Below are 20,680 nucleotides of genomic sequence, written 5' to 3' on the forward strand. Positions count from 1 at the left end.
AAAAATTGAAACAATTCCGCCTTCCCCAACTTGTCACCCTTAGCTAATGGCTATGGGATTTTAGGCTGAATGTTGGGTGCTCATGCCTGCAATACCATAGAAAGTACTTGACAACGAGGTCACTGAGGGAACTTTAGGCAAAAAGTAACCACAGCCTTATTGCTATCTAATTACTATCTAATATAACCTGGCTGATCGCTGGTCTTTGTCAAACCAGGGAATTAAGAGTTTCTGTATAGATCTTGGAATGAATTGATCCTGGCTGCAACATCAGGGATGAATTACATCTGGATTTTGCATATATTTGGTAAACTGGCACTCCAAAGTCTCCACTATTTTTAATAGATAATACCTTGTTTAAAATAGAATGTCCAGAACTATGATCAGCAAATACAATTAAACACTGATTCAGACTGAGGCTCGTGCCAAATAGCAAACTGCCCCATAAAAAGGTACTTTTGGTCTCTTTCTATTTATCTCCCTCTGCCTTGAAGTCTTCAGTATTAAAGAGCAATGAGATTTTGGGACAGCTGGGTAGCATGCTGGGAAAAAGGAGCAAAAGGACCATTTTATTTTCTTGGCATATCCTAGCTACAAACAGGTTTCCTACAATAGAAGAAGAACAAATGCACAACTTTAGAAGAATAGGGACAGTTAAAGTCTTATATAAGGGACTATTTATGTCTGAAAAAAAAATCAAACTGATGTAAAAGCATCATCTGAAATAAAATATACGAGGGAAATTTTAGACAGAAAATGATTTCCCAGTGTTAATACTTATCATGTCAGTCAGAGCAACTTGCTTTTTGGTGGTATTTTACTGCAATATTTCAAGCTATGGAAAAACTGAAGTTTCATTATAATGATTATTGCTGATTCTTTTCTTTATAGCACTACACCTGCCAGCTGAGTGCTGGCTAAGCTCACGTTAGGGCTCTAAACTCATAAAACAAAATGAGCTTTTTACCAGGATAACTTTTTCCATCAGGTAGAGAGTGCTTTATGCCTGCTGACCATGGGCATGTGGGCAGTCTTCTCACCACTGATGTCCTTTCCTCCAGATACCACTTCTGACTTCAGTGGCTGTTGCTTGGTCTCACATGCAGGCATGGACTGACTTGCAGGGTTAGGGGTTACTAGAGCATTATTTGCCTTAGGGAAATGTGTTTTATCACCACTGGGTCACCTGATACTTCTTTTTTACTGTAGCCAGCATTCCTTCAGCTGGGACTCTCACCATGCATGTTCTCACTCATGCCCTCTCGAGTCAGGTCAAATGATGGAGATTGCTATAAATCTTCAGTAGCTTTTGTTACTATATTCTTTGCTGTTCCTGAACTCTTGCCTTCACACGATGAAATCCAGAGCTTGGGTGGGCGGGGGGGAGGGGGGGAAGGGAGCGGGAGGAATCGCAATGCCTTGGAGTGCTGCTAAAGACATTAAAGGGCCATCAGCAGCTCACCAGCAGAACCCTGCATTTATTACAGCATAGCAAATTTTCAGAGATGAGCTCCTTTCATTTAGGTCTGCAGCTGCCTCTGACATCTCCCAGCTGAAAAGGGCTGAGCATTCTCACAATATTAAAAACTCAGCTTCTTTTCCTCTTGAAACTGTAGAGAGGAAGAGCAATAAAAAAACGAAATAAAATAAATAGTCTGCTGTATCCTGCCTGTTTACTCTCAGGCATAGGAGGACTGTATCAAATTTAACACGACTGAAACACTGGAGCCAAAAGATTTGTTTTTTAGAATCTGTGCTCTATCTGAGTGTATGTAAGCCTTATAAAATTGAATGTGTGACTCTGATCTTTATGGTAATGCGGTGAGTCATCTGCTAATGGTCAGTCTCCCCCGGCTGGAACTCATTATGGGGTGAGACTCATTATAAATAAATCCTTTTATCAGAAGAATTTAAATTCCCACTGCTTGTTGCAGGTGCCTAAACAGTCAGGGCCTAATTAACTAATGATGCTGACCAAACTGCAAATACAATTTGTTTACCAGATGATGATACCATACATATATGCAATATTCTCTGGAAGTAAACTGGGCAGTATATAACAAGATCATGGCTTTAAAAGCTCATTTTCCATAAGCACAGGTCAGAGATGACAAGGGCACCACATCTGTCATATAGCCAGCAAGTAAATGAGACTGCACTGTACAGCAACCTATATGTGCACACAAAGTATATATTAATGCATCAAAAGATGACTTTTGCCTCTAATTCATGTCACTGTTTTCAGTGGTGTGGATTGGCTGTTTGGGTCTCCAAATGCCTTGTTTATCAACATTTGTTGCCTTTATGGTCTCAATGCCGCAGACGAAACTGAAGAAAACAACACTTTATCACACAGAAACATTAATATCTCTCCACTGGAAACAAATTGCCAAGGGTTCTGCCTGATGCCTCCAAGCTGAATGCAACTAGGCAAGGCATGTGTCTAAATAAATGTTTGATGCTGGACTATATGGTCTAACAGAACAATGTCATGCAAATTAAAATAGAGAGTTTGCTTCATTTTTTGTAAAATTCACTCACATGTGTGGTATCTAAATAGATATCTATAAAAAAGATCAAGCAAAAAGTGAAAAACACTTTCAACTAGAGTTTGACAAAGAAATCTACAAGCAATCTTAAGATGTGTTAGTCAACACCGAGTAGCAGCTGCTCTTAAGCTTTTAAAAAAGAATCAATTAAAATAAGTATTTCAGCTATTGCAAAAAAGACCAAATGAAAGATGAACACGGGCACTGTGTGCTATTGACACACCAGAGGAAAATACAGAAAATAAATTCAGAGCCAAAAAGCCAGTAAAATAGGACGTTAAGTGAATTTTTAGAATTCTGTGCCTTGAGAAAGTCAAGTGTTTTAGCTCCCAGTTCAGAATCAAAACAACACTTCAGCTTTTTTCTCTGAAATAAATGTGGAACTTCTCCCCGCCCCCCGCCCAATCTGGTATCTGTGTTAACAAAGGTGAAACTACTAGAATGAACCTAAAGAAACAAATCACTCTCTGCCTTCTCTTCTAGACCTAGTGGGGGCAGAGTGGGAAAACCCTAAAGGTCATGGTACCTGCTTCACCTGATCTGTGCTTGGGTGACTCCAGACAGGCACTGTGTGTCCCCATTCCTGCGGGAGATAGTGGGGGGACAGGAATAAGGCTGAGACAAAGCAGTGAGGATGAATAACAGGTTACAGAGATCACTGCAGTTGCACTCCCTCTCACAAACCAGGTGTCCTCTGCTCTGGCAATGCACTCATTGCAAGGAGGTTTGGGGATGAAGAGAAAGAGCATCTTAGTCTTTGACATTATCCTCTCCTTCAGTGCAAGAACTACATGGTGTGGGTGCCAGGCAGGGCAGATCCTGACATTGGTGTCTTAAAAGCCACCCTGTTTCTGGAGGCTGAATCAAAATGCAATTAGTATATATATAATCATGCAAGGGTTAGCAAAGAGGTGTGACAAAAAGCAAAATGTGCCATAATCTTTCTGGCTCAGCACTCAGCAAAAGAAACAGAGGCAGATGGACAGACACATCTCGCTAAAGCTACATGGCAGATACAAGTGGTTTTGCAAAGAAGCAAGAGAAGGCTTGATTATTGTGGGTCTGCTTCATATACTGCTCTTTAGGAATACATTTTTTGAAGAAAGGAAAAATTTTTAATTTTATTTTTTAATGAAACTGTTGAACTTTCCAACTGCAGCTTGTCTTTCCCTCACCTCCATAACTGATTAAAAAAGAAAAAGCAGGAAAAAAATTATTTTGGCTTTCTTTTTTGTTTAAAACTCTTCCTTACTGGCACCCTATTCAACGTCTGAAATGTTAGAACCAGAATGAAACATAGTTTTTATCACTAAAACAAGAAATACATGACTTTTTTTATCATCAAACTCTTTGGCCACTTAACTATAGCACATTCACAGCTGACATTTTTTTCTCCTACTACATAGTGATTTTCAATATCATTTATCATGTCAAACAATTTTCCTTAATATTTACGAATTATCTGGCTGAAATGGCAGTTTTTTCGTGATATGCCCTTTCTGTTTTAACACCAGAACTCCTACTGCTATAGATAATGTCTCTGCTGAGAAGAGCTGGCACACACTGGATCAAGGCACTCGATGAAGCATTTTTTGAGAGGTTTTGGCATTGGTTTAGGTAATTTTCAGTGAACATTCAGCACACTTTAAAATGCTTGAATGAAATTCACTTTTAATTGCACAGGTTCACTTTTCAAATCAAAATGACTTTTCATTTCAAAATAGATGCTAGTGGGGAGCGGAAAAAAAGGTTTCCTGGAGCAAAATGAAAACAAGAATCCCTGTCTTGACCTCACGCAGGTTTCCCCATTCCCCACCACCCTAGCTTTTGTAGATTTTTGTTCCACAAAATTATTCAAGTGATGCAATATTTGTAAAAAATTATAGTGGAAAAAAATTGAGTTATAAACATCAACATTACCTTAATTAACTCTAAACTTTTGTAATCTGAGAGTTTGTAATTCTTGCAAATGTGACCTCAGTTCCCCTGCCCACTTCATGAACCAGCACAGCCACCCCTCTTCCAAGCAGAAGAGGATCTGCTCAAACACTTGAAAACAGCTTGCTTCTTTGCACCGCCAAAGAGAATCAAAACCCCACTACTCCTACTTCTTTTTCTTTGTTTTGGTGCAGATCAAAACCATTCAGATTTTCTAAACAGATGGCTTCATCCTAAATTGTAACCACATGGTCTGCGTGTGTCCAGTATACTGTACAGATTATTCCACACAAGCGCTTGTTGGTGATGGATCGAGTGGCACCAAGTGCCTTTGTTGTCTGCTCCTTGGCACTTTCATAAATGTCTTCTCTTTGGAGTAGTAAGGGCTTTCTGTTGCATCTATGTCAGTAGCATGTGTGAAGTGCTGCCACGTTAAATATGAAGGAAAAGCAAAGCAAAGAGAATAATAAATAAGAACATGTTCTTATTTGTTATTATCTGTTGTTATTGTTAAGGCATTATTTATTTTAAGCTAGGAGCACCTGCTAGAAAGGTGATCTGAGGGGTGGAGATTTGAAATTATGATTTTTATTATTATTTTAGAGCATCACTTACACCCAGCATCTGTTATGCCAGGTATGCCAAGCAGATATGTTCACACTGTGGAATCCCTGCCCACACACTGGACTATATGACTGGAGTTCACATCAAGGCACCACCACAAACCAGGTCCTCCACAGTGACTGAGTGAGCACAGCCTCCCATAGCTAAACTAAAGGGATGCAGTCTGTCCAAAATAATGCTCTTGGTGTGTATTTTTTGAGCTAATTTCAAATAGCAGCTTTGATTCAACTACAATCTGTTTTCTGTTTTTCTTTTCCTGAATGCATATGGAAGTTAAATAAATTCAGGGGAACTCTGCCCACTTAGCACATCTCTGAATAAGCAAAGGTACTCTCACCTGCAGGTGGGAGGTTATCCTCCTTCCTTGGAAGTGGTTTCCCTCTGCTTGTAGGGTGACAGTCATCAAGCAACAAGTACAGCATTGCAACTTGAGGAACCAAATTTACCTCCCTATTTTGTAACTCACTGACAAAAAATAAAGAATAAACACCTTATGAACCAAAGACTTTCTGGAAGAGTATTTTGCAAGCAGAAAGGCAGACATTGTCAGATAAATTGTTTGAGCGGTTCAGCTAGCCCCTTTCCCTGGCTACATAGCTCTCTTTAGAGAAAAATGTTAAGATTAAGTTATTAAGGGTAGATTACCATAACTTTATCAACCATGTCTGAATCATACTATCACCCCCTCGGTGCTAAAGTAACTCAGAGAACTGCAATCAGTGGAGGTTGGCTGCTTTACACCAGCAGAGAAGTCCTCCTATGTCTGCACCAATAACAGCTATGTAAAAAGCCTTATGTGGATTTACTCATGGGTGAGGGAATGGGGATGGAAACAGTTTCTCAGAAAATCCAAAATCCTGACCAAGGATCCAGAAGACAATTATTATTACAGTATCCCTCTTATGAGCTATGCTGAGCTGAGCTTGGTACAAAGGTGTTAACTTTCCTTTGCCAAGAGCACTTTGCAGTAATCAGTTTATGAAAAATTCAATTTGGCAGCAAACTCTTGGCAGTCTCAAATCAACTGTACCTATTATACCCCAATTTGCCCATACAAGTGGATGGGCAAAGGTGGCTCAGTGCATCAGGCTCTCCTCTCTCTCCTCCACAGCCTTGAAATTTGCTCAGTGATGCTGGAAGAGGGAAAAAATGGTGTTGTGTAACTAGTCTACAAAAGCCAGACAACCATTAAGGACAAGAAGGAGGGAGGAAAAGAAAGAAATCAGAAACAAGAGACAGCCAGCTGCAGAGCTTCTGGCACTAACTTCCAGGTAGGAAGTCTGTTTGTATGGTCTTCCCAGGGCAAAGAAAACAGTCTGTGCCCTGTCACGACAAAATACTCACCCTGACAGGGAAAAATGTAAATGATACTGAAGTGATAACAAGCACTCAAGTGGATTTCTTCCTGAAATGAGTCACAGCTGCTGTCAAAGCTCCATCAATTTGATTGCTGTAGCAGGTCGAGGAGAAAACTCTCAGGAATGCCACCTGAAAGCCTTTGCAGTGGAAGAGGAGTCCCACCAAACCCAGGCAGGGGCCCAGCAGCACAAGGCAGTGTGAACATCCTCCCCATCCAGCTGGGAACAGGGCTTTCAAGTACCTCTTCTGGGGAGAAGCAGCAGTCCCCCCACAAACACAAACTATTGCATTATGGTGCATTGCTGTACACAGTGTTGGTAGCTTCGTGACTGTTTCTCCACTAGGAGGTATTATTGGAACCAGGAAGAGTAGGCTGGAGAGGAGACAGATGGTATTTTCTCTCTAATTTTGGTGTTTGAGAACAGAATTTGCACAGTTTGTTCCTCGGTCAACCCTTACTTTCAGGATAAAAAACTGTTACCTGCCAGAACATGAATGGTTTTGAAATGTGCAATGAAAAAAAATTTAAAAAAAGAAAAGCATGTGGAGGGGGAGCTTTCATCTTAAAGAGCTACCAAATTTGCATTCCTGAGGTCTGATGCCATGGTTATTAATCAGATGCTTTGGGGATATTAAAGACTCTCTCTCACTAATATCAAATGCAAACATCCTTTCTTCCTCAAGATTTCCCAACAGATCTTTAAAGTCTTGAAGTTCCTTTCATTCTTAATGCGCACTGTGATTATGTTGTATCTGCAAAAGTCTTCTTTACACCTAGAGTTTAATATTTTCCCCTCTCCAGCAGATCTCCTTTTAGGGTCAATTTCAGGTAACTGCTATCTAGAATCTAATGTGCCCATTTATATTAATACGTGCCCTCAGAAGAGCACAATCTGGAAGCTCAGCTTGATATGTTCTGTGCCCCTAGTCTGATAACTTACATGGCATTATCCCGTCATGGAAATCTGCAGCCTAAGTAAATGCCCCAGCTGCAATTAAGTCAAATCTCCTGCTCCATTTGATGCGTCCAAATGACTTTATGTTGCTCTTTCCTACCTTTCCAGCTGTACTGAGAAATAGGCAAGGAGCAGATGAGTGTTGTAAGGTGCACAGGCAAGCCTTGTGCAGAACAAGTCTCCTCTCTGTTCCTTCCTGGGTAGAACAAGCTGATTCCCAACTACAGGGAACTTTTCAGGGATGAATGCTGCAGAGAGAGTGTGAAGTAGTTTGCTGTCAAAGTGACAGGAGAATGAATTCCCACAAGACCTTTGGAAATGGTGGGTAAGAAAGTGTTATTTTATGTATGCAAAGCAGAGGCTCTGGGCAAATCATATTTGTTTAAGGAGCACCCGATGGTACAGCTGCACTAGTGCAGGAACCCCTGGCCTACTGGAGCCATGTTCCTCCAACTCTCCCTTGAGAGCACACAGACAGTCATTCACACACACCATCTTAATTAAAAGTCTCCAGTGTCCAAATTCAAAGCATTCCGCTTTTCCCACCTCGCTTCCACCAACCACCAGTCACTCTGCTGAAGGTGTAAATAGGTCAGGTGTTTCCATGGCCACAGTGAACCAAATAAGCAGTTGGAGTTCAGCGAGCAATGTAGGTTTTTTAATTGTTCTGATGGCTGGTAGCAAGAGGTGTGCGACACCACGCTGACAGTACCTAACTATCTCCTCTGGCTCATCGTCAACATGATGGCTGGCAGTGGCCCCTTCTCCCCCTGAAACTGTTATTTCCTGCGAGCTTCAACAGGCAGCTCCTCTCATGGGGCAGCTCTGATGAAAAGTACATTTCACACAGAAAATGTCTCGTTGCATCACCGCTGCAAGTACTAATTGCTGGTTCCAGTGCGGCATTGAACCTATTCACACAAGGTGTAATTAAGTTGTGACTCACTGCTACAGGATGCTGCAGAGGCCATGAAGTATAAAATAAGCCTTCATGGGGACTAGACAAATTCATGAGGGTCATGGCTAACAAACAGGATTGTTGGGATGCCACACTGTTCAGGAAGTCCCTCCTAAACTTCTCAATGCCTGAAGGCAAGGTGCTGTAGAAGGGAGAGGAGGATTTGATCCCTGCTGTTCCCCAGTATCCCAAGCTAGATGAATAGGTAGTCTCCCATCTCCTCACTCTGAATAACAGACTGAAAAATTGGGATGAGCTGTGGAGCTGGTGGCTCTGAGTCTGAGCAGTGCAGAGGCACCTCCGACCATAGTTAATGATCTGGAGACGAATACTCGGGATAGCAATAGAATCAGCCCTGAACTGCATTTGACCACTTGTCATGAGGCATTTTCAGTTTTCTGATATTTCCCGTGATGAATCATCTAGCTACTATGGCACAGATCAGTTTACACTCATTGAAAAGCACCAGATCCTTTCGCACATCACAGACTGAGGTATTTATCAATAAAATTGCTCATTTAAGACTGATTTATCCCCCTTTCCAAGGCCCAAACATGAAGATGTCTACTCTGACTAAAGCTGTTCATGAAAGCTCTGGCTGGAAGATTTTGTCCCATAATTTGCTACCCAAAACCATCCTCATCTCAGCTGTGATGTTCGCTGAAGCCTCCTTGCAATGCAGAAAAAGGTTTTATGAGGAGAAGTCAGACCAAAACTGCTTTGGTGATCAGCCTGCCTAAGGAAGCTGTTTCCCCATTCTGTAAAACAGGCATACCAATCTCTTCTGCAGTTTGTCAGGCATATGGACTCCCAATATAAATACTGCTACAAAAGTAAAAATAGTAATAGAAGTATTGATAATTTAAATATGCTATGTGATCCTGTGATTTCAGTTCAGGCTCTAACAGCACATGGTTGAAATACTGAAATTTCTCAGGGCCCTTCTTTATCTCCCAGGCTAGCAAAGGAGAAGGAGAGTTCACACCAAGACCTACCCTCTCCTGTAACCAAACACAGCTCAAACCTCCACAGAGGACTCCTGAGCTTTCCTGACAAACTTCTAGTATAAGCTTATTCAGATACGGCCTTCTCTAAAAAATCATTTCAGCTATGCTTCCCACCCTTTGACGTTCTGGTTTACCAAAGGACATTGGGACTCTGATTGTATTTGCCTGGGTCACGCTGAAGCCAGAGATGGTGTTCATGTCTGTTGACTCATTTCAGCAAGAGGAGGGCCTTAAACTCTTGACATTGTCTCCTGCCAACACTACCATCACAAACAACCAATGCCAATCAAAGCGACAGCTCTTGCCCTTCCACATGTTGTCTTCTCTCACAACCAATGGGGCTTTGAATTCAGGGTATTGTTGAGGGCTTGACAAACATTTGCAACAGTAGTAACCAGTTCAGCTCCCTGCCCTTCTGCACCTTACTGGCTTGACACTGCTTTTTTATTCCCAATGTCTGCAAGTGTGAAAAGGCAAAAGGAATCTAATATCAAGGCAAAATTCCTCAAACTTAATTGCTATGTGAGGCTTTGTATTTTGCCTTCAGTCTCTCTCGGAAAGCTGATAAACATACATTCCCAGTTTGAAAATATTGATTTTTTTTTTTTTCCTTTCTTGGTAATTTTGTTTCCTATGTGAAATGAGAATTAGGAAAGATTTTCTTGTTTAGCAGCCTAAAATCTGGCTTAATATACAAGTATCACCTTGTCATGACAAATAAGCTTTACTTATTCATTGGCATTAGCAAAGTCCACACAGCCCTCAGAATAATGTTTTGTTTCAGTTCATTACTGCACTGTGAGCAAAAGGAGAGCAGTGGGGCTGAAATCCAACCCCAAATATGTGTGTGCTGTTTGGAGCCTGCAATGGGGAGCAGTGTTATGGATGGTAGTAAAATGTTCTTTGGAAAAGTCCAAGAGGACAGAGATGGCAGCAGACCTGGTGCTGCCCTGGTGCTGCCCTCCAACTTTTTTTCTAGTCTTCAAGAAATTGGATCTCTCATCTGTAAAGTGGGGATAACCATATTGACAATCACTCTGTAAAGCATATAAAATCTACAAATAAAACTAGCAGTAGCAAACCAGATAAATCCACTGCTATTAGTTAGCTATCTTCTAGGGAAACTTTATCTCTCGAACATATTCTTATAATTAAGATAAATATGATGTTGGAACCAACCTGTGTTGTAGATAATTATCAACTCACCACACACATATTTCCTCCACAACTATTTTTCTCCTATGTAAAACTATACAGTCTTTCTTACCAAATAGGTTTAACCCTATTAGAGTTATCTGTAGTAGAACAATTATTTGTTCATTGAAAATACAGGGTTTAGGGAACATTGGGTTGATGAGGAGAGAATGTAATGCAATACTACGGAAACTATATTTCAGGATTTAATATTATATACTCCAGTGTCTGGTAAGTCCTGTGCTATAATCCTGTGGTGCCAATGCTGTACTGAACAGCAAGTAATCCTAAAATCCAGTTAGTTTGGCTTAGTGTGCTGCCAAGCACAGGAAAGAGCAAGAATCTATCCAGTCACATTGAGTTACCATAGTTAAGGGGTATGTTCAGGAAAAAAAGCTTTGTTTTGTTTTGCAGACTTCACTTTCTAAACACTAGTACTCGGTAGATCTATATAGCAACTGTTGGGCCATTGCCTAATATTGTAAGTCAAATCATAGGTCACTATTTGCCTATTCCAAAATAGTCCTCCCTCCCTTCCAAGTTATAAGTCCCAGAAACCCTTAATATGGATGAGAAAAAATGGGAGATATACAATTAGGTGCACAAGAGGACATTGAAATGACAAAGCTTCTAAAATTACAAATGTGTGAAAAAACACACATACTATGTCATTTACTTATGTGCTGATTTTATAACTACTCACTCACTTGAACAGTCCTAGCAGTCCCACTGTAGACACCAGCACCTCATCTGGAAGGGGTGCTCTTCTGGTCTTTCCTTATTCACTAATATCCCCCATCCTAATTACCAGTAGCCCTCAAAAACTCACAGTTTCATCAGGGTAATCTTTGGAAACTAGAGCTCAATTGTGTAAATGGGAAATTTTAGAGAGGGTTATTTTTCCTGCAAGATAGTTGCCCTTTAAATATGGACAGCAGGATAGCTGGCATTTACATGAAGGAGGATTCTCAAGGGGGAGAAAGCCACCAAAAATTGCCCACAGAAAATATTCTGAAATGCATTGTACAAGACCTTAAACATTGCAGCTAGGAAGAGATCATTTCAGTACTCTCATTCCCTTGTTGCTCACTAACCCTCAGATACATACTGAAAAAAAAATTCAGTATGAAATTTCTTATACATTCCTTAGGTGTTTACAAGAAAAATAAAAAGGAGGGGACTTTGTTTCACTGGTTTCAGGGGCAAGACTGGTTATAGGTAAGACTTCCAAAACTAGCTCAAAATGTTAAAAATATAGCCAGAATAATCCCCTTTTTTTTTTTAACAAGAGATGCTAACCTGCTTCTTGAGTAATCCCTTCCAGACTTCTAAAGCAATTAATAGGTTTCTTAATCAAAGTAGTTATTAATTTTTAATGCTATATCCAGGCATTTATCTACCTATCAAAAACTAGCATGGTGAGCTTACCTAGTTAATGATTGCAGCAGCAGCAACAGAGGTCTGTTTCTGGTATTCAATTAAAATAAAAATAAGCAAGAGAGGAAAATTCATATAAAACAAACAAACAAACAAACAATAAAAAAACCCTCAAACAACAACAACAACAACAAAACTAAAAAAAAAAAACACACACACAAAACAACAACAAAAAAATAAACCCAAATAAACAAACCACCAAAAAAACCCCAACAACCCTCCCCTCCTGAAAAATACCTATAGTAAATTATAAACATGAACACTTGGTAATTTCAGGGGAGAAGCTGAGTCTGTATCCCTCTATATATTAGCATGTATCACATATAATTAGTCAATCCTGGGGCAAACTGATTGTTCCAATCATCGTGGCAACCCTGATAACAAGTGCAAGAAAAGACAATGTTTTAACCAATGGATTTAGCAGTGGGGCCTCTGCTCCAGACAGTGACGTTAGACAAACTGCAAGAGAAGTTGTTTTGTAACCTTAGCTATGACAACTGAGAACCTACAGCTGCAGCAGTACTTGACTTGGATCTGTATCAAGCCTTAGATTACACTGACTGTATGCAGCAAACATAGTTTTCATGCCTGGTTATTACCAAAGAGAGTCCTTGTCTCTCCACCTTTCTTCCTTAAAGAAAATCAGAAAGTATTTTTGCTCCAGCACTGCCTGGAGGATCTATAGCAACACAATCTTATTTATTACCCGTCACTTCACTACGCAAACATTTCCTACTGTGTCAGACCAACCATTTATTATATCATTTCTCTCTGAGGTCTCAACATCATCCATCACTAGTAGTCACCTACCCTGCTCCTGCTCTGGGCCTTTGCACTGCACAGGGATTCACCACTGTGAGCTCCAGGGGCCTGGGTTGCTGCTGTTTTCCATTTCGTCATTCTTCCATTACCACTTGACCTGCCTGGAGCAGTCAATGTGTTGCTGAGAGTTCAATGAGGCACTGTCTTTATGAGCCTTTCCTAGTATATTGTCCTAATACAGGAGAATCCAACCCACCTGCTTTATGAACACCTCACCCCCTTCTTCCTTGAAGGAGAAATGGATGAAGGTTTCCTTCTTCCTTTTGAATAATTATCCCGCCTCCCAGCCTTTGTGCATATGAATGTTTTTAGCCTGAAGACTGGGATACACTGATTTTTACCTAGCCTTTCTTAATTGCTGAAGGCAAGAGGTAAGAGTGCAAGCAAAGGTGAGGTTGCCATCATAGCAGAGGAGAAGCGTCTGAACTTGACAGAAAAGTTACAAGGGAAAATTATAATTAGATAGATCTGAAACAGATCTAGATTCAAGACAAAGACGTCTGAATGTAATCATGTATAGTGAGAACATGTTAACATTACCCTAGTTTGCCAGTGAAGTTTGTCAATAATAAGCGAGGCAAGAACAGGAGGCACCTCAACAGCAACAGACCCAGCTCCACGTGGGTGTGTCCTCCTCAGACCTGCCTGAAGGGTGGGTCATGTAGTTCCACTGATGTACCTCTTCAGCACCCAGTAAGATTGTTCATGCATTCTTTTTCTATGTTTCCAGTAACTTCGATTCTCTCTCTTGATTTTTAGGAGGTGAGAATTTCTAAAAAATACACAACTATAGCTGTAGACAAATCTGTCTGGATATTGCCTTTGCTCTGGAGAGCATCTGATGGAAAATCTGTCCTGGTCTTCTCTTCCCGGTCTCTCTGCCAAACAGCCTTTCTCCCTTGCTCTTTGTCCCTAGACCTTGGTGAGGAGGGAACAGGCCATCATCACATTTTCTGTGACAGAAGAAGAAAGAAGTGTTCCTTTACAAATTCACAGAAGTGCAAGATTGTTAATTTATGACCAAGAGATACCTTGACTGAATGCTTGGCCATCATCAGCTTCACCAGCAGTGCTGTCAGGATCATAAAAGGGTCAATTTTATGAGTAGTTAGCCAAGGTTTATGTATGTTACAGAAATAATAGTCTTAATTGCATACAAGTGTATATACTCCTAGGGCATAGGAAAATGCAGATGTTTGTTATTTTTTAAAAAATAAAAGGGATTGTATTCCTTGTTATGTAGATGTATACATCATTAGAGTATATTCTTCTATTTCTTTAACAGCAAATTAAAATAATTCTGACCAGGTAATGTGTTTACAGTAACAGAAGTTCCATCTTACTTAGAAATGTAACTGGATTTTCTTGTTATATGTTGTAGTGAAATTACAAACTAAATGTCCAAGAAATTATTAGAATGATAGGAGGGTAACTTAGGAGTATTATGTACTACCTAATGTAATACAGGAGCCCATAAACCCATAATGTCATTTTCCTATGAAAATTATACATAATTTTAATTTAAAAAGTAAATTAAAAATGTGTGGATTGAGTGATGATTGCATGACCTTGGTTATGAAAGGTTAATTTTAAAACTTATTTGGATATGCCCTCTAACTTCTATTCAAGATCACCGATTTGTGTACAAAGTGGGATAAACATTTTATTCTTCTCAAACTTTTGTAACTCTGAGCATTTTATCATAACAGTTTAATAAATAAATAAAATTTTCAATAATGTGCTCTCCTGTCCCCAGGACTGCTGGAGATCCACATGTTCATTTGTGCTTTCCTACCTGGATACAAGATCTTTTGCAAGGCGACACATCCGACTTTCCAGGGACACAGATTGCTGCACCTCTCCTGAGGGACTTGAAGCTACCAATTCTAGTGGCAGTGAAATCCACTTTCATTTGACATTTAAAAACTGGCATCAAATTTACAAATGGATTCTCTGTGAGCTCCTTAGAGAGACCCTTTCAAAGTCACAAATAAATGATTTTCAAGGGGATATAGCCATATATCTTCCCTCTGCCTTGGCACATCTCCCTCCAGCAAAACACCAGCTGGCCCATCCCTGTGCAGGAGCTCCTGCTCAGGCATGGCTGAAGCACTAGTTTGAGGTACAGCAAATTCTGCTTCATGTATCAAAATAAGAGGAATAGAAGGCAGTGTGGGTGGATGGTGGAAAACAGAGAGGGAGCTGGAGAAAAGTTTGGCTGGAAGCATGAGTCAAGGCACTGTGAGATGTAAGGGATTATCATAGTTTACATAGTGTCCTCATTGCCAAACAACTGCGTCAAGCCCCCAGCACAGTGCTGGCTGTGGAGAGGTCAGGACCAGCAGGACAGTAATAGTGTTACAGTATCACCATGTCTTCAGTCAGAGGCACTAGCCCAGGAAGGATCCCACAATCCCCCAAGACATAATGGTTCCTGCAGCAAAGAGCCATGCTTTGAGGCACAATCCCACATGCAATAGTCACAAGTAGTGCTGAGAAAAGGCATTTTCTTTCTTTCATGTCGAGACTATGTCCAAATTTTAATGGCCTCAATCAAAAAAGTCTCTTGGAAGGAACTTAAACCTAAACTACGCTTAGAAACACCTGGTACTTATGTAGTTGGATCTTTCTTGTCAGTTCCCTGTTGTATTTATTTGGCCCAGACAGAGCTTATTTATTCCACAACTCCCCAAAAAATTGTTTCACAGCTACACGTAGATAGAAATAGAAATAGTAAGGATTGTGCTGATCCAAAGCCTAATATAATCAAGGGAGAGATTGCACTGATTTCAGTCTCTTGCATCAATCTAACTCTCCAGGAGCACTACTTCAGGCTGACCCACTGCCCTTGGTTGTGGACCAATTCAGAGCAGAAATTGCTGAATTTAGAGATTAATCTCTTTTTTATTTTTGCTTTTTTCCTTAATTTAGAAGCAGCAGCGGTATCTGTTTTCCAGCACACAGAGGGTGCCACATTGCAGACAGAGCCTGCTCAACTCCCTAAGCAAACCTGCCTCTCTCCCTCCGTGAGCATGCACACAGGCATGGCACTGTAGACATACACACTGTTCAGCACAGTTCACACTGCAGCACACTGATCTGCCTGACAGCCCTGCCTTTCTTCACACAGTCAGTGGAGAGGGGTCACATAAAGACAACAGGACACTAGAAGTGATCCTGTGAAACATTACAGGTCTTTCGATTCCTTCTTCCTCTCTCCAACATTTATGCTATGCAAATCCCACCTAGACATTTTGTTGTTCTTACCAAAAAATGCTATTATGGTTTAAGAAAATAAAAGAAAAAAAGGGGAGAAAGAAAAAAAAAGAAAAATAAAAAAGGAAATGGGAGACCTTAGATATCACCCCAGAGCAACCAGATCAGATAATTTTAGAGCAGAACAACAGCACTTCTTCCCCTCTCCACAAGTGCAACCAGCATATTTGATTTCTTTTTCTATATCTCTCACATGTTTATTATTAAAACATATCATCACCATCTAATCACCACTGGAATTGAAAGTAACTTTTCACAGGAGCATTCTAAAATTAAAATGCCTATTGAAACTAGTGCAACCCCCAAATACTGTGCTGTAAAGAAACTACAGCCAACATGATGAGCAAATGCAGCCTGTGTCTGCTCATTTCACAGTGCCGATACTTGATTTTCAGTATTTGTTTATGTGTGTTTCCCTCCTCTAAGAACAATGACAAAAAAACACGAGCCTGGGGCTCTGCTGAGAACTCCTCCTTACCACATCCACACAGCAGTAGTCCCATCCAGTAGCCTCCCGTCTTCCCACTCCAGAGGATACACGGTTTGCTTCTCTCCACAGCAGCCTCCCTGGGCACTTATCACCCTGCTCCACGTCCCGCAGACAGCTGGGGCCAGCCCAGGGTGTCGGGGCATCGTGGCGACGGGACGTGCCCCTTCCTGATATAATGGGTAGGCTGGTGCCAGCGCCGGCATCGGTCCGGGCGGGATTCCAGTGCGGCTGCCGTCCTGCACCTGTTGCAGGGCACCAACCAGGACAATCAGCTGTGCAGCTAATATTAACCACCCATGCTGCCAGCACCAAGGGAGAGCAGCGGGGACAGGAGCATGATCCAGGAGCAGAGCAGCTTGTAGGGAAATAATTGTTCAGCTTGGCCTTTAGTTAATAGGAAAACAAAAAAAAAAGAGTGAATATCCCACCAGACGGATAACCTACACAGAACTCCCAGAGCCCTGTGCAGTCCTTTCCCATTCATCACATTAGCCTGCTTTTGTCTCCAGCAGTGGTTTTGGTCCATTCAAAATTGCTGGCTGCAAATAGGAAAGGATGTATTTGTATTTACTGTCTCTGCTACCTTGGCATTGATAACCTCATGTCCTCCAACAGCTAGAAAAGAAACGCCAGGTCGAGCCTCAGCCGTGCTGAGGGTGACAGTCACACAATCACACTGCTTAATGGCATGCTTTGATTTGTGGCTACTGGGAAAGCATCATGACAGACAATGCTGTTACATGCAGCAAGAAAGTAAAATAGGCTAGTGCTATAAGTGACTCATAAAAATCAAAATCAAGAAAACCTTCCTGCCCAGCATAACCTGAAATGATAGCATAGCATGTTAATGTCCTGCTTAAAATAAAATACCCGCAGAATGCGGCAACTTTTTTTTTTAAAGGAATTTTTACAGTGCTTGCTTCCCTCTGCTCTGTGGGTATTGCAGGGTCTCCAGGCACCCGGGGGACACAGTGAAGTCATGCACTGCAGAAGTGATAAGCACCAAAGGGCAGCTCACTAAACGTGAGCTCCAACTCCAAATTCTCTGACTGAGCTGTTCACAGCAGATCTTCCACAGTCCTAGCTGTAAGCTCCTCTGGTGCATCTATTTTGTTTCCGTAAAATGACTACGTTTGAGATGAAAAAGATAGAAAGCAAGAGGTGCAAGACCCTAATTTCTGCAAGACCTGGAAGGAGGAATCTGATGGTGAGAGTGTCTGTGGAGAAAAATAGGTGGGGGAACTCTCATACTGGTTGTGAAAGGTGTAGAGTCTTGCTGCTGGTTGCGTGCTGGCTGGGTTGTTATTTTAAACCGTGTCAGGGACCAGATGGTGCCTTTTAAAAAAAATGTGATTATATGCTAAAATTTAAAAATACATGAGAAGGATTTGTGAAACCGTAGGAGAATTAAAGGGACAAACACCAAAAGTAAACGTAGCATGACCTTGGCTGCTGCAGTCTGAGAAAGATAAAATGAAACGGGATGTTTCCATTTCTGCAAAACGTGGGAGGCTCCCTAGACAGCTCAATTAGAAAGAAAATGTGACACAGCTGAATCCCTACATTCCCCTTGCATCCTCTGAGTAACCTCTTTGATCCTTGGGGAAAAGAATCTTGATTAATTTCCACAACCAAGTCTCTCTTTTGATAGTAATATATAAATCAGGCCAAGATTTGGGCAGGTTCTCCCCTTCCCTGCTAGATGTATTGTTTGTTTACACAATCAAATCAAGATGGGCTTGCCAGACTGCAATAGCCAAATAATCTCTACTCATTCCCTGACTAATCATTCCAGTCTTTCAGTATAAAAATATTTCCATTTAAGTAGAACATCTATCTTTAAACTAAATCTTAAAAAAAAAAATAAAAATAACATTTAAATCTTTCAAATAGCATTGCTGGTAGATTTGGAAAATTTTCCTTGTATTTTACGGCCTTTCATAGGAAAGGTGCGAGGTGATGAAAGCTATGTAATCCAGCCCACTAGAGAAAGGAGCATTTTTCTTAAGGAATGAGAATTCAGATCCACTTCTTCTGGTCCTTATAATGCATATCAAACTGGAACATGGGAAGTCTGATTTGTCTTCATGTGACACAATCTGTTAAGTGACCATGTGCAGCCACCTACATAAACAAATTACTTAAATTGGTTTCTGCTTTGTTTGGTTTCTGTCTAAAGCATTAAGCTTACTGTGGAAGAAAATTACAGCTTTCCTTAAAAGAGGAAAGGACCAGACATCAGTTTAGTGAGTGATCTTTGTGGCTGAGGCATGTGTCGTATATCTATTTCAGGAAATGTGTGTCCTCAGCTAGAATTTTCATCACAAATAATTCAAGCTAAATGAAACCCAAATCTGGCTGCAAAGTTTGACTGCAGGTAAGAGACTATCTCACCTCCAAGTATATTGGGATTTAACTGTCTGCTTTAAGCTTCTATTATATATGGGACAATATACCAGCATATACCATTAGCAGATAAGCATATCAGAACAAAAATTTGGCATGCAAAGCCATATTCTCCAAGACAGTTAAAATAAACATCAGATTCAGGAAACTACTTATTTCTTTCTCAACCTCAGCTTCCAACCTTCTGCTTTTTGCTCTAGCAGCAAGCCAACCATTCCTGCAGGCACGGTGTGTCCCCTGATGGCCACCATCTAGTTGTAATTCAAGAACCTGAGCACAGCTGGTATCATCACTCAATATTGTGCAAGCCCTTAGAACATGAAACAAGCTGTTCAGGCTCTGGCAGGATGCTAGTGTTGGACCTGGATGTGCCTGCATGCAATTCTCACAAGAGATTTTACCCTACTACTGCGTTTTCTCACATATGTGTTGATTTTTTTTTTGTAGCATCATAGGTCTTCTAGCGAGTGTATGGTCTCCTGTGATGTTGACCTAGCTTGCTATGCACTACTATCAGAAGAATTAATATTAAAATAATGAAAATGACAATCTATATTACAATAATGAAAAGAAAATAATTTTTTAGTCTAACCCCTCCAGCCCCTTGAAATATTCTCCCAAGGGTATGAGAGGACAAAAATAGATATGATCAGATCCACAAGAGCTGGATGCTCAAAAGACACACATGGCTTCATCTTGTTGTGGAGATGCCTCTAGTTTTCAATACAACTGTTCCAAATATCTGTATTGAGTTTACTTGGCTGTACTTTGTCACAGCAGAACTAAACAGCTGGGACTGTAGTTCATAGTGAAGATTTGGTCAAAGAAACAGATTATGTCTCTCTTCTTTCTTTTCCTTCCTTTTTTCCAAAACACCTGGTGGTTAGAGCTGTGACAAGGTATATGAAAAAAATATGTTCCCTTCCCTGTCTAAAGGGAACTGAACCCAACAAAAGGCCCCACCCATCCAGCTGCAGCTACAAAGCACTCTGAGGGAGATGTCTACGATTTAATACTGTTGCTATTTTAGTAGAATGGGTAGAATAAATTTTTATAAGACAAAAGCTATATGAAAGTTTCCAGCCGGTCTGTATATACAAAGGAATATTCACATATTTCCACGACTGGACTTTAGCTTGGCAAAATGCCTTAATCACTAGACTAGAGGCTTATTTTTGAACTCTGTCAGCCACCCTTTAATTATCCAAACAAAAATTTGAATGTTTTGATGCACATGGATCTAATCTCATCTTTGAATACTAATCATTAAATTTTTGCTCTGTTTCAGTTTCTTAAGTGTATCAGTTCATCTGAAAAATAGCAATACTCAAAGTGCTCCATCCGGTGTGCAAAATGGTGTGTGTGATGTTCGAGGCTGTGTTTTGGGAGATAAGGCTGAGCTCCTCTGAACTGCTTCCAAAGCGAGATTTCCAGAACATCCTAGAAGAAGTCTAGACATTCCTACAGAAGTCTAATTATGCCATCTCTACCACACTGGGGAAGGGTGGATTGACCATCAGCTTACCACAAAATTAATTTCAGGCCAAGCCTTATGTGACAGATTGGCTTAATGGTTTCTAAAATAACTTCTCAGGACTTTGCTGGATCTACTCTCAGAGAAGCAGCCCCTCACTATATCAGAGTGCAATGCTGCACTAGAGGTA

At 40.7% G+C, this 20,680-nt stretch overlaps 1 protein-coding gene across 6 annotated transcripts in view; it reads right to left on the bottom strand.

The window, feature by feature from the left end:
- Positions 1-16,730, bottom strand: part of ARPP21 (cAMP regulated phosphoprotein 21) — a 196,840-nt gene extending 180,110 nt beyond the window's left edge. For all 6 annotated transcript variants that reach the window (XM_027656000.1, XM_027656006.1, XM_027656005.1 and 3 more), the window contains exon 1: positions 16,599-16,730. The gene's annotated coding sequence lies outside the window, so the exon portion shown is untranslated. The remainder of the gene's footprint in view (positions 1-16,598) is intronic.
- Between the last annotated feature and the right edge of the window lie 3,950 nt (positions 16,731-20,680).

Source organism: Corapipo altera, unplaced genomic scaffold (genome assembly GCF_003945725.1).
Source record: "Corapipo altera isolate COAL_440 unplaced genomic scaffold, ASM394572v1 59, whole genome shotgun sequence".
Taxonomy (NCBI): domain Eukaryota; kingdom Metazoa; phylum Chordata; class Aves; order Passeriformes; family Pipridae; genus Corapipo; species Corapipo altera.